Source organism: Chrysochloris asiatica, unplaced genomic scaffold, assembly GCF_000296735.1.
Source record: "Chrysochloris asiatica unplaced genomic scaffold, ChrAsi1.0 scaffold00041, whole genome shotgun sequence".
Lineage (NCBI taxonomy): Eukaryota > Metazoa > Chordata > Mammalia > Afrosoricida > Chrysochloridae > Chrysochloris > Chrysochloris asiatica.
In genome coordinates, this window is record NW_006408559.1 from 6,726,103 (window position 1) to 6,737,194 (window position 11,092).

General features: G+C 40.8%; 1 protein-coding gene across 1 annotated transcript in view; it reads left to right on the plus strand.

Moving 5' to 3' along the window:
* The window catches only part of EXOC4 (exocyst complex component 4), a 947,076-nt gene that overhangs the window by 346,354 nt on the left and 589,630 nt on the right, over positions 1-11,092 (plus strand). The window lies entirely within an intron of this gene.

Consider the following 11,092-nt stretch of genomic DNA (forward strand, 5'->3'; position numbering starts at 1 on the left):
GCATTTTCAGACGGGATGAGTTGTCCTTCCAAGGAGAACCTTCATCTCTTCCATGTTGTTCTGATGCATTTTCAGACGGGATGAGTTGTCCTTCCTAGGAGAACCTTCATCTCTTCCATGTTATTCTGATGCATTTTCAGATGGAATGAGTTGTCCTTCCAAGGAGAACCTTCATCTCTTCCATGTTGTTCTGTGGGTGTGGAGCAGCTTTCCGTTTAGTTGCCATTCCAACGTCTTCTCTTCACCCATAGATGAACCAAGATTTCCTTCTCCTTCCTTAAAATCGTCTGCCTCAGCCTCTTCTGTGATTGAATTCAAAATTTAAAAAATGGAGTCCATGCTCTCAAGGACCTCATAATCTCCTTAGGACTATGTCTGAGGAATGGGCGCGCTGCCATGCTGGTTTCACGGAATCACCGCAGCTTTGTGTTTTGTTTTTCTTTTCTCCTTTACTTAAGTCCATATTTGATATTCATCCTTTCTTCTGCAAAAGTGTACTTATTTGCCTTACTTGACCTCTCACCCATGTACCTCGTACTTGTGGTGTGCTTATGACTGCTTCATGTCTCCTAAGAGAACAGTTTCATAGTTAAATGTGCCCACACACCCTTGCTTTAGGCTTACAAAGAGCAACAGAAGGCAGTGGCATTGTGCTAGGGCTCTGCATGGAAAGGAGAAGAGCCTCATTCGTCCTTAGGTCCTGCTGCAAGCATTGGGACATTTGAAAGGTTTTTGTTTTCTTTTTAAGTACTGTCTTCAGCTTTTATTGAAGCAAATGGCCACCTCTCCTGGGTCTCACCTTGCCCTGAAACTTGCCTCCTGGGCTGTATTTCTTCTCTTCCTCCTCTTTTGACGTAATTGGTAATATCAGAACTTTCAAATGAACTCAAGTGAAGATGAACTCAGGGTCCAGCTTCTCTTGGCAGGACCCACTGGACAGCGTTCTGGAAGTCAGTTGCATTCTGCACGTTGTACGTTTAAGTCAGGACAGGCTATTTTAAAAATTAGTTGGTATGGAGTTAAATCCAACTCATGGTGACCCCATGTGTTTCAGAGTACAGCTGTGCTCCATGGGGTTTTCAGTGGTTGCATTTTCAGGAGTAGGTAACCAGAGTTTTCTTCATAGACACCTCTGGGTGGTCTTGGACCTTCAACCTTTCTTCAGCAGCCATGCACATTCACCATTTCACCCCCAAGTACTGATTAATGTCTAATCAAGAACTGGAAAAGGCATTTGCCTCACACGTGAGTTCTCCAGGAAAGGTGACCAGAATATCAGTGGGGGTTATGAAGGTTTTATAACTTTTTGTTGTTGTTTCCCTTGATATAACACTTTTCCAAATTTAGGAAGGAAATTTATAATCTCATTGTTTATGACTCCTAGTGTGGGACTGTAGGATCAGCGCTATAGGATAAACAAACCATCAGCTGATCCTTGGAAACCCTATACTAGGTTGCTGTTAGTTGGAACTGACTTGACAGCATTTAACAACAAACTTAAAAACATCACCTTAGTTACAGCCAAGCTTCCATCAGGGATGAAACCTGAATTTTTTGATGGTTTTCTGGAAGAAATGCATTGGCTATGAGTCACCAGACCAGAGAATTGGTAACATTGTTTTACTAAGGAATTCTGGGGACTCTCAGAAAAATCCCAAGAAGGCTTGCTGGAGGGCAGATGTGCCTGGGAGGTGTAATGGGCTGCCTGTAGACATTTCCCCACCTCCTGCCTTCTTGTGTGTCTTTTATCAGCCATTCTCCTCCACCACCTGGGAGGAGCACTCAGCTATTTCCTGTCTGTACTTTGGAGTACTTTGGAAGGAAAACATGAGGTAAACAGAAGGCAGTTTGGATTATTACTGTTGTCATTACTTGTTATCATTTATGGAGCACCTGCCTCACTAATGCAGATGCTTACAGGAGCTACAATGTTATTTCTGATGGCTACTTTTTTGTCATTATATAATCTGTGGTGAACCACATAACATCTGAACGTTGCCATTGGATGTTCTTTTTTCTTCCAACTCCTGCCCTAAAACACTGTTTCTATCTCATTTGTCAGTGAATCACTAATGGGAGTTTGGGAGGAACATATGGTACTAGGTGCCCAGGAAAAGAAAACATATTAAAAACCACTGTAACTCCAACTGATTACCCTATCATAGTTCCCATTACCTCAGAAAACGATTAAAAGAACATTAATAAGTTTTCCGTGCATGGCTTCATTTTTATAACCAATTGCTAAACTGCTTGGTGGCCTTTTTATTTACTTTGAAATTTACAAACATCACTTCCCAGTCTGTGTGTTCATATATTAATGCGTTGCTCTTTGTGTCCTTCTCACAGAAAGTGTCCTTCCTTCCTGATTCAAAAATTTACAGTCTTTTATTCTGGAAGATTCCTTCCAGAGGTTATCAGTGGTATCAATTTGCATGTTATAGAACAATATCAATTGGTCCTTACAGACTTGGCCAATTTCACTTGCAAAGCTACTAGCTTTCATTTAGAGGAAGATTTGTTACACAGTCAAGTTTGTGTATTCTCTGTTTTCTCATAACTTCTCTTGAAATATTTTGAGATTTGGAATCTTGATGTGTGGGGGTTTGTGTGTGTGTGTGTGTGTTTTGCAAAATGAATCGAAGCATTTCTTGCTAGTTGTTCCCCTTTTCTTGACATGGTGAGGAATAATTCTTAGGACGGTTGGTCCATCTTCAGGAATAAGGGGTTCCAGGAAGATGCTAATTGAAATCCCTTGGGTAGTGTAACAATAGAAGCTCAAGCATCTGAGGTGTGTGAGCAGATGAATAGGGGGAGAGGAAGGAACCTGCCAGACAACTAGGAACTTTAAATGAAGTAGGCAGCAACCCCATAGTACTCCGTCAGTGAGGAACCCGGAAAGGGACTGTCTCGAGCTAGGAGATAAAATTCTTTGCAAAACTGCTGTGCGGTGCATCTGTCCCTGTCTTCTGGGTTTGGCACCCAACTTTGCAAAATCCATTTTAAAAGCCTCACTCTCGCAAAAATAAGTACAGGTTGGATTTTTTTGAGCATTTGTTGGTAAGCACTCATGGTAACTCACCAGTGACCTCATAACCAAGATGGACCAAGGCAGTACCTGAGGTATCAACAACTTTTCTCACATTACTAACAGCTTTTCTTTTTAATTTTTTGAATGTGAAATATTATACATTCAAATAAGTAACAAGAAGAAAATTATATCCTTTTTTTCCAAATAAAATTTGAAATGAGAGAAGATATTATGGTGGAATTCACACTGGTAATCTACTGACTTTGGGTTTAATTAGGTTAATTATAGCTTTGGTGGTGGTGGTGGTGTGCCGTGGAGTCGGTACTGACTCATAGTGACCCTGCGTAGGGTTTCTGAGGCTGTAAATATTTACGGGAGCAGAAAGACTCATCTTTCTTCCGCAGAACAACTGGTAATTTTGAACTAGCTGACCTTGAGATTAGCAGCCTGATTAGTAACCACTATGCTATCAGAGCTCCTTAATTATCGCATTACTTATTTACCTTTTTTTTCCGTATTGGGAACCATTCACCCTATTTTTTTCCCCTCAAAACAATTGAAAATCTGTGCATGATGCAAGTCTAAGTTAAGCGTGCAGTCTCTGGGAAACTTTGCTCAAATAAAGTTCAGCTTATTTTTCCACGTTAGAATGTCTGTCCATGTTGCCTCCCCAGTCTCCATTCTCTAGCACTGTTCCTTACATCTCCCTGATAGAAAGCTCTTAGCTACCAACACTGGAACAGTGATGCTCTGTGTTCCATTAATGATGTCTTGTTAGAGGCTGTTGAGTCTATTTGACTCACAACAGAAGGAAACACTGCCCAGTCCTGCACCATCCTCAACATTTGTGTTGTTTGAGCCCACTGCTGCAACCTCTGTGCCAATCCATCTGACCCTTTATGATGTCCTTCTTCAGGGTTGGTTCCTCCTGATAACACAGTCTCTCCATCCAGACTCCTAATCTGTACATCCTGGCTGTACTTCTTTCGCAAAAGATTTGTTTCTCCTTCGAACTGCCCATGATATATTTAATATTCCTCACTAGCACTGTAATTCAGATGCATCAATTCTTCTTCAGTCATCCTTTGTCGTTGTCCAACTTTTGTGTGCATATGAGAGGATTGAAAATACTGTGGCTTGAGTCTGGCACACCTTAGTCCTCAATTTGACATCTTTGCATTTGAACACTTTATGAGAAGTATCTTGGCAGTAGTTTGCCCAGTGCAACACATTGTTTGATTTTCTTAACTGCTGCTTCCATGGATGTTGATTGTGATCCAACTAAAAGGAAATTCCTGATCACTCCAATCTTTCTTCTGTTTATCTGATGTTGTTGTTTAGTCCGATCATGAAGATTTTTGTTGTCATTATGTGAAGGTGTAATTGTACTGAAGACTGTCATCTTTGATGCTCATCAGTGCTCTAAGTCCCCTTGAGTTTCAGCAAGCAAGGTTGTGTCATCTGCATGTCTCAGCTTGTTAAGGAACTTCCTTCAATCTTGATGCCAAGTTTTTCTTCATATAGTACTGTTTCTCAGATGATTTGTCCAGTGTACAGATTCAATCAGCATGGTGAAAGGATACATCCCTGAGGCACACCTTTCCTGATTTCAAACCACATAATATCCTCTTGTTCTGTGTGAACAACTGCCTCTTGGTCTATGTATAGACAACAAGTAAGGGTTCTGTAATTTTTATTCTTTGCAATAAGATCCATAACCTGATGTGATCCACACAGTCTAATATGCTTGCATAGTCAGTACATAGCTTTCTGGTATTCTGTGCTTTCAGCCAAGATCAGTCTGACATTAGCAATGATACTCCTTGTACCACATTCTCTTCTGAATATTAACTTGAATTTCTGGCAGTTTCTTGTTGATGTAAACTTGTAATTGTTTTTGAATAATCTTCAGCACAATTTAACCTACAAGTGCTATTAATGATATTATTCAATGATTTCCAGATTTTGCTGAATCACCTTTCTTTGGAATGGGTGCAAATACAAATCTTGACCAGTTGGTTGGCCAGGTGGCTGTCTTCCAGATTTCTTGGCATAGATAAGTGAGTTCTCTAGCACTGTATCTGTTTGTTGAAACATCTCAGTTAGTATTTTATCTGCTCCTAGAGCCTTGTTTTTCACCATGCTTTCACTGCAACTCTTCCTTCTTCCTTCAGTACCTTCAGTTCTTGGTCATGTGCTATCTGTGATGTTTCCGACATTGAATTTTTTACCCACGGAATCCTTCATTATTGCAACTTGAAGCTTGAACTTCTTCAGTTCTTTCAGCTTGAGAAATGCTGAGCACATTCTTCCCCTTTGATTTTCTAACTCCAGGTCTTTGCACATTCCGTCATAATACCTTTCTATGTGAACCACCCTTTGAGTCTTCTGTTCAGTTGACTTCATAATTTCTTCTTTTCTCTTTGCCAAGTCTTTGTTCAGGAGGGAACTTGTAGAGCTTCCAGCATCAAAGCAACATGCAAGTCATTACAGTACAGACAAGTCGTGGATCCTGTAAAGGTTGTTGTTGTTGTTAAGTGATGTGGAGCTGATTTCAACTCATAGGGACTCTGAGTAGGATTTCTGAGGAGTGGCTGGTGAGATTGAACCAATGACTGTGCAGTTCAAACCAACCTTGAGGTTGAGTGCATAGCCTACAGCACTGGTGGTCCTATAAATTTTGTTGTTAATATTGTTGTTTTTGTTGTTATGTGCCGTGGAGTCATTTCTAACTCATAGCGACCCTGTACAGGGTTTCCAAGGCTGTAAATTTTACAGGAGCAGAAAGCCTCATCTTTCTCCCACAGAACAGCTGGTAGTTTCAAACTGCTGACCGTGAGATTAGCAGCCCGATTCGTAACCACTACGCTACCAGAGCTGTTAATAGTTGCCCATAAATAGTTTCTTCCATGTGTTCGTTATCCATCAAGGAATTTGTGTAGTTTAAAGGAGAGTTTTTATTAGTGTTTGGAGACCTCTGTTGAGATGCTGCTTTGTTGTTGTTGTTGTTAAGTGCCGTTGAATTGGTTCCGACCCATAGCCACCCTATATAGGTTTCCAAGGAGTGGCTGGTGGTTCAAACCACCTTTGCAGTCCAGCGCATTAACCCACAGAACCGCACAGTACTCTGAGAAGATGCTTAACAGTATGAAGAATAAGTATACTAGCATTGGGAGTAATGTTCTGGAAAAGAGGATGTCCTGCGGACCCGCATTTCCCTCCTGGGAGTACGGGGGTCCTGTGAAGTGATGTTGCAGTTGTGATTCTTGGGTGACTCCAAGGTGTCTGAGCTCTTGTGTCTGTCTGTCTTTATTGAGGACACAGTGTAAGTGCATATTTTAAACTGCTTTGGATATCTATTGTTCACTTAAAGGTGTTCATTCATATAATGGCTGTAAATGGTTTTGACATGGGTTTTTTGGATGTCATTAAATTCTCTATCTGAGTAGCTGTACCAGTTTTATGTTTCTTCTGTGTATTCAGAAAACTTCTAATTGTGTTTCTAAGTTGGTAGGTTCCGAACTGAAACTGAAGACTTTTCACATGTTGATCATGTTAAGTCTGATGAGGCTTCTCCTAGGTTATACCAGAAACTGTGTAGCTGCTGGAGTGCACTGGGAGATGTGCGTTTTCCAGGCTTCTCCTACAACTCTCCGAGTGGCAGTGTTGTGTTTTCTGACTGTTGTGATAAGGGATTCTGTGCCCTTTGGTATTGATCGAAGATGGCCATCAGAGAGATTTTTGGTAACACTTCCAAAACTCAGTTTGTGTGTGGATTTAGTATCCTAACATAATCTGTATAGTTTAAGATTTTCCCCTCAGGGAATTTTTATGCTTTTATTTAATTCAGTATGTTTTTTGCCATCTGAGGTAGATTACTTGGAGTATTCAGATAAAATTGTATTCATCCTGTTGAGGCCACCCAAGCTGTTATTCAGCTCTTGTTTTCTAGTGTTGAGTTTCAGAAATATTTTATACTTTCTGTGTCTAATGGTTATATTGTGGGCAAGGTCCTTTTCTCATTTTACCTGATCCCTTAATTCCATTTCTGGCTTGATGTGCTCGCTGGACTAGCATCCTCCATCCTTCATGCAATAAGCTTTCAGATATTTAATAAGGATTATTAGGTTATCTTTATGCTGTCTTTGCCTCTGCCACAATCATCCCAGTTTCTTACATTTTATTTCTATCTCGTTTTTGTCCAGAGTTTTATCATTTTGATGGCTGCTTCTAGACCTGCTTTAGAAACAGGCCTTATGAGATTAGAAACCGGACTTTCTGCTGCTGGCAGTCTGCTTGCTGTTTACCCTCTCTATCAGTCAAATTCTTTGAGATCCTCAAATGGAAACTTCCATGGGAACATTCATTATTCGTTCAAATATGGCCATAAAAATCGACTTTGCAATCATATTGAGTCATCTTGACAGGACTGTGAGTGACAGAGGCTCATCTTCCCTGCTGGCTAGCATTTAAAATGATAAATGGACCCTCCCTCTTTAGTTAGCCTGTAAATGAAATTAGGTTTATCTTTTTTTCTCCAAGAAATAGCATTACTTAGAAAATTTAGAATTATACTTTTCTGAACCAAGTTAAATAGCAGAGTCCGAGGGGCGACATTTTGATGGTGATCATATGTGTATGCATTTCTGGGCTCGGCTTTTAGCTCCAAATAGCGATGCTTTGAGAAAACCAGTGTTCAAAACTCAGCATCTATTTCCTGAACAGAACAAAAGATTCCTCATCATCTATGTTTGTAACCTAACTTTAAAATTAAACCCAGGTTGACAGAAAACTACATGCTCAAATAACTTTTGTCAGATATTTTTTGTTCAACTGAATTAGTATAACAATTCCAACTTGGTTGCTCCCCCCCATCTAAAATAAATTTAATAATCTTGATAATCACAGCATGTCTGCGACTAATGTCATCATTGTTTTATCTGTCTGCCTTTTAGTCCCCTAATCATTTAATGATCAAGTTAAATTGAAATCTAGTCCAATTCCCGCTGGTAAAGTGACTTTTATAGTAACTTCAGCCATTCATTTGTTTTCGCAGCAGGAAACTGATTTACCTTACTTCTCCATGTGATTCTGATATCTTTGTTTTGAAATTGTCTTTTCTTTTTCAGTCAGGATCAAGGACTCTGGACCCCATTTTTAACAGCTCCTGTAAAACGTGAAATTGGGTCACCTCTCAGTGCCTCCTGCTTTTTCCTTCATCATTTCCATGCAAGTTTCAGATCCCCTGCACTGTCCCCTTTCCGCCTTCGACTCTCCATCTCAGGACCCTGCTAATGCATTGGTTGGATGGTATTTTGTTAAATGTGAGAAACCAGTTACTTTGTATGTTCTGTTTCTAAAGCAACAGGATATAGATGGTCTAGGTTGGTTGAGGGGAAAAACCTTATCTTCCATTTGTAGCTTTCTTTCCGTCTTCACCCTGGTCCCATGCGTCAGGGTCCTGCGTCTAATACGCAGAATGATGTGCAGTAGGAGGATAGCACTTCACCTTTCATTCTGATTATTTCCTTTTTGGAGTCCTGGCGTGGCGCCGTGGGTTAATGCGCCACACTACAAAGTCGTTTGAACTGCAAGATCGGTGGTTCAAGCTCACCAGCTGCTCCTTGGAAATCCTATACAGGGTTGCTATGCCCCAGAACCGACTCGATGACACTTTTTAATTTCATTTCATGTTGAGTCTTTAAAAGTCAAAGGACTTCTACATATGCTTAGTATTTGAAGATTTGCGAGAGGTGAAAAGGTTCCTTAAACAACGCCATTGCCGGTGTGACCGTTGTTTCGCTTCCAGATACTCATAAATGATTGAGTCCATCCCCCCCCCCCCCCCCCCCCCCCCCCCCCCACACACACACACACACTTTAGGTTCAAGACTTGCTTTATGGAGAAACAAGGATAGCGATGCCTCATTTGTTGGTATCATTAAGAAATGAAGTCTCTCTCAAAAGCTAATTTTCTAGATAACTAAATGCTACCTCTGGGAGCCATTCATGAGTGGTGGAAACGGCATGGGTCTCGGACTGGAATCTAAGTAAGTATCCTGACACCTCTAGTTTGTAGCAGTGGAGCCAGAAGCTGAACGTCTATGAGCCTCCATCTTGTCTTTTCTAAAGATGTGCTTGCGTATCTACATGAGTGATTTATTCTGAGGCCTAAATGTACATAAAATGCCTAGGACAGCACTTATTGTGATTGTCAATTACTGTCGAGTTGAGTTGATTCTGACACATAGTAACCCTGTATAGGGTTTCCAAGGTTTGCACCACTGGCCTTGCAGTGTGTGTGTATACTACAACACCACACAAGGACTCCAGGACAGCGCTTAATACCTCATTAAAACCCATTGCCCATGAGTCTATTCCAATGCATAGAGACCTCATAGGACAGAGAAGAGCTGCCCCACAGGGTTTCCAAAGCTGCAATCTTTGCAGAAGCAGATGGTCACATCTTTCTCCAGAGGAGCTCCTGGTGGGTTCCGACCACCATTCTTTCAGTGAGCAGTCAGCCACTTACCCACCATGCCACCAGACTCCTACTGTACTCATAACCCACTGCCATGGAGCCGCTGTAGCCCACTCAGTGAATGGTAGGCTCTTTCCCTTTCCCAGTAAATTCTATCACTTGATTTAACCTCCCTTTCTCTTCTTTCTTTGCATTCTCATTAGTTACAATGATTTAAATCTTCCATTGGGACTTTTTTCTTCTCTTCTGTTCTACTTGCGCTCCAGGCTCCAAATGTTCATGCTCTTTTCACCTCTGACTTCAGCCGTTTTCAATATTGCAGGGTCAGGGTTTGAATTCTCTCCTCATTCCTTTTCAAGTTGGTTTCTAGTCTGTGGCTATTGCTTTAACACAGTGGCCTCGTTTGACCCTGTTCAGACACAGGGAAGGCCAGCTCTCAGTTTCACAGGCGAGTCCTGCTGCACGAAGTTGACACCCATGTGCCTACTAAGCCTCCTCTTTCCCAGGGGTTACACACTGTGGTGAGTGGAACTGAGTTGTTCACATAAAAATGGTAGAAACGGCAAGTGTTTTGTTCTATATGGTAGTGAGTCAAAAATGATCCATACTCTGGCTGTAGAATTTATTTTAATCAACCTTTAGAAAAGACAAATCCATCATTTTTCAACATGATCTCCTTGCTTTTCAATACACTTTATCCATCTGTCAACAAGCTTTCATATCCCCTTATTAATAAAACGTTTTAGACTGAGCTGTGAGCCACGAATGTACCACTGTCTTCACTTCTTCATCAGAGGTGAATTTTTGTCCTCGAAGGGCTGCTTTCAGGGGACCAAACAAGTGAAAGTGTGATGGAGCAAGATCAAGACTATAGGGAGGATGCTTTAACACCTCAAAATGAAGTTTTTGCAGAGTGCCAATGGTGTGGATGTGCATTGTCATGCAAGATCACAATGTCCTTAGCTAACAGTCCTCTGCATTTAATCTGAAGTTTAGGCTTCAGCTCTTCAGTGAGCATCTCACTGTAGGCAGCACTGTTGATTGTTGAACCTTTTTCCTGATTATGGGCCAGTACTAGCCCTTGAGAATCCCAGAAAACTGTAAGCATCAATTTTCCATCCGATGGTTGACTTTTGAACTTTTTCTTGGTTGGCTATTGAGGATGTTTTCATTCCATACTCTGCCATTTACTCTCATACTTGTAGTAATGAATCCATGTCTCGTCACCAGTAAACAAATTTTTAAGAGAAACTTTTACCTTTCTTTGAATATCAGTCCATATTTTGTTTGTGAATGTCCAAAAGCTTCTGTTTATGCTCTTTCGTGAGTTGTTCTGGTACCCATCTCGTACATACTTTTCGAAACCCAAGTCTGCCCTGAATGATTTCATAGGCAGAGGCATAGCTGATTTGCAAATGATTTGTCATAGAATTCACTGTCACTTGTCTTTTTGATAGAATCATTTCACATGTATACTCAGTGTTGTCATCAGATGTGGACATGGACGGCAATTTTAATATAACTGGAGTGCGGATCATTTTTGACTCACCCTCATATATTTTACCACAATTAAAAAAAAAAAA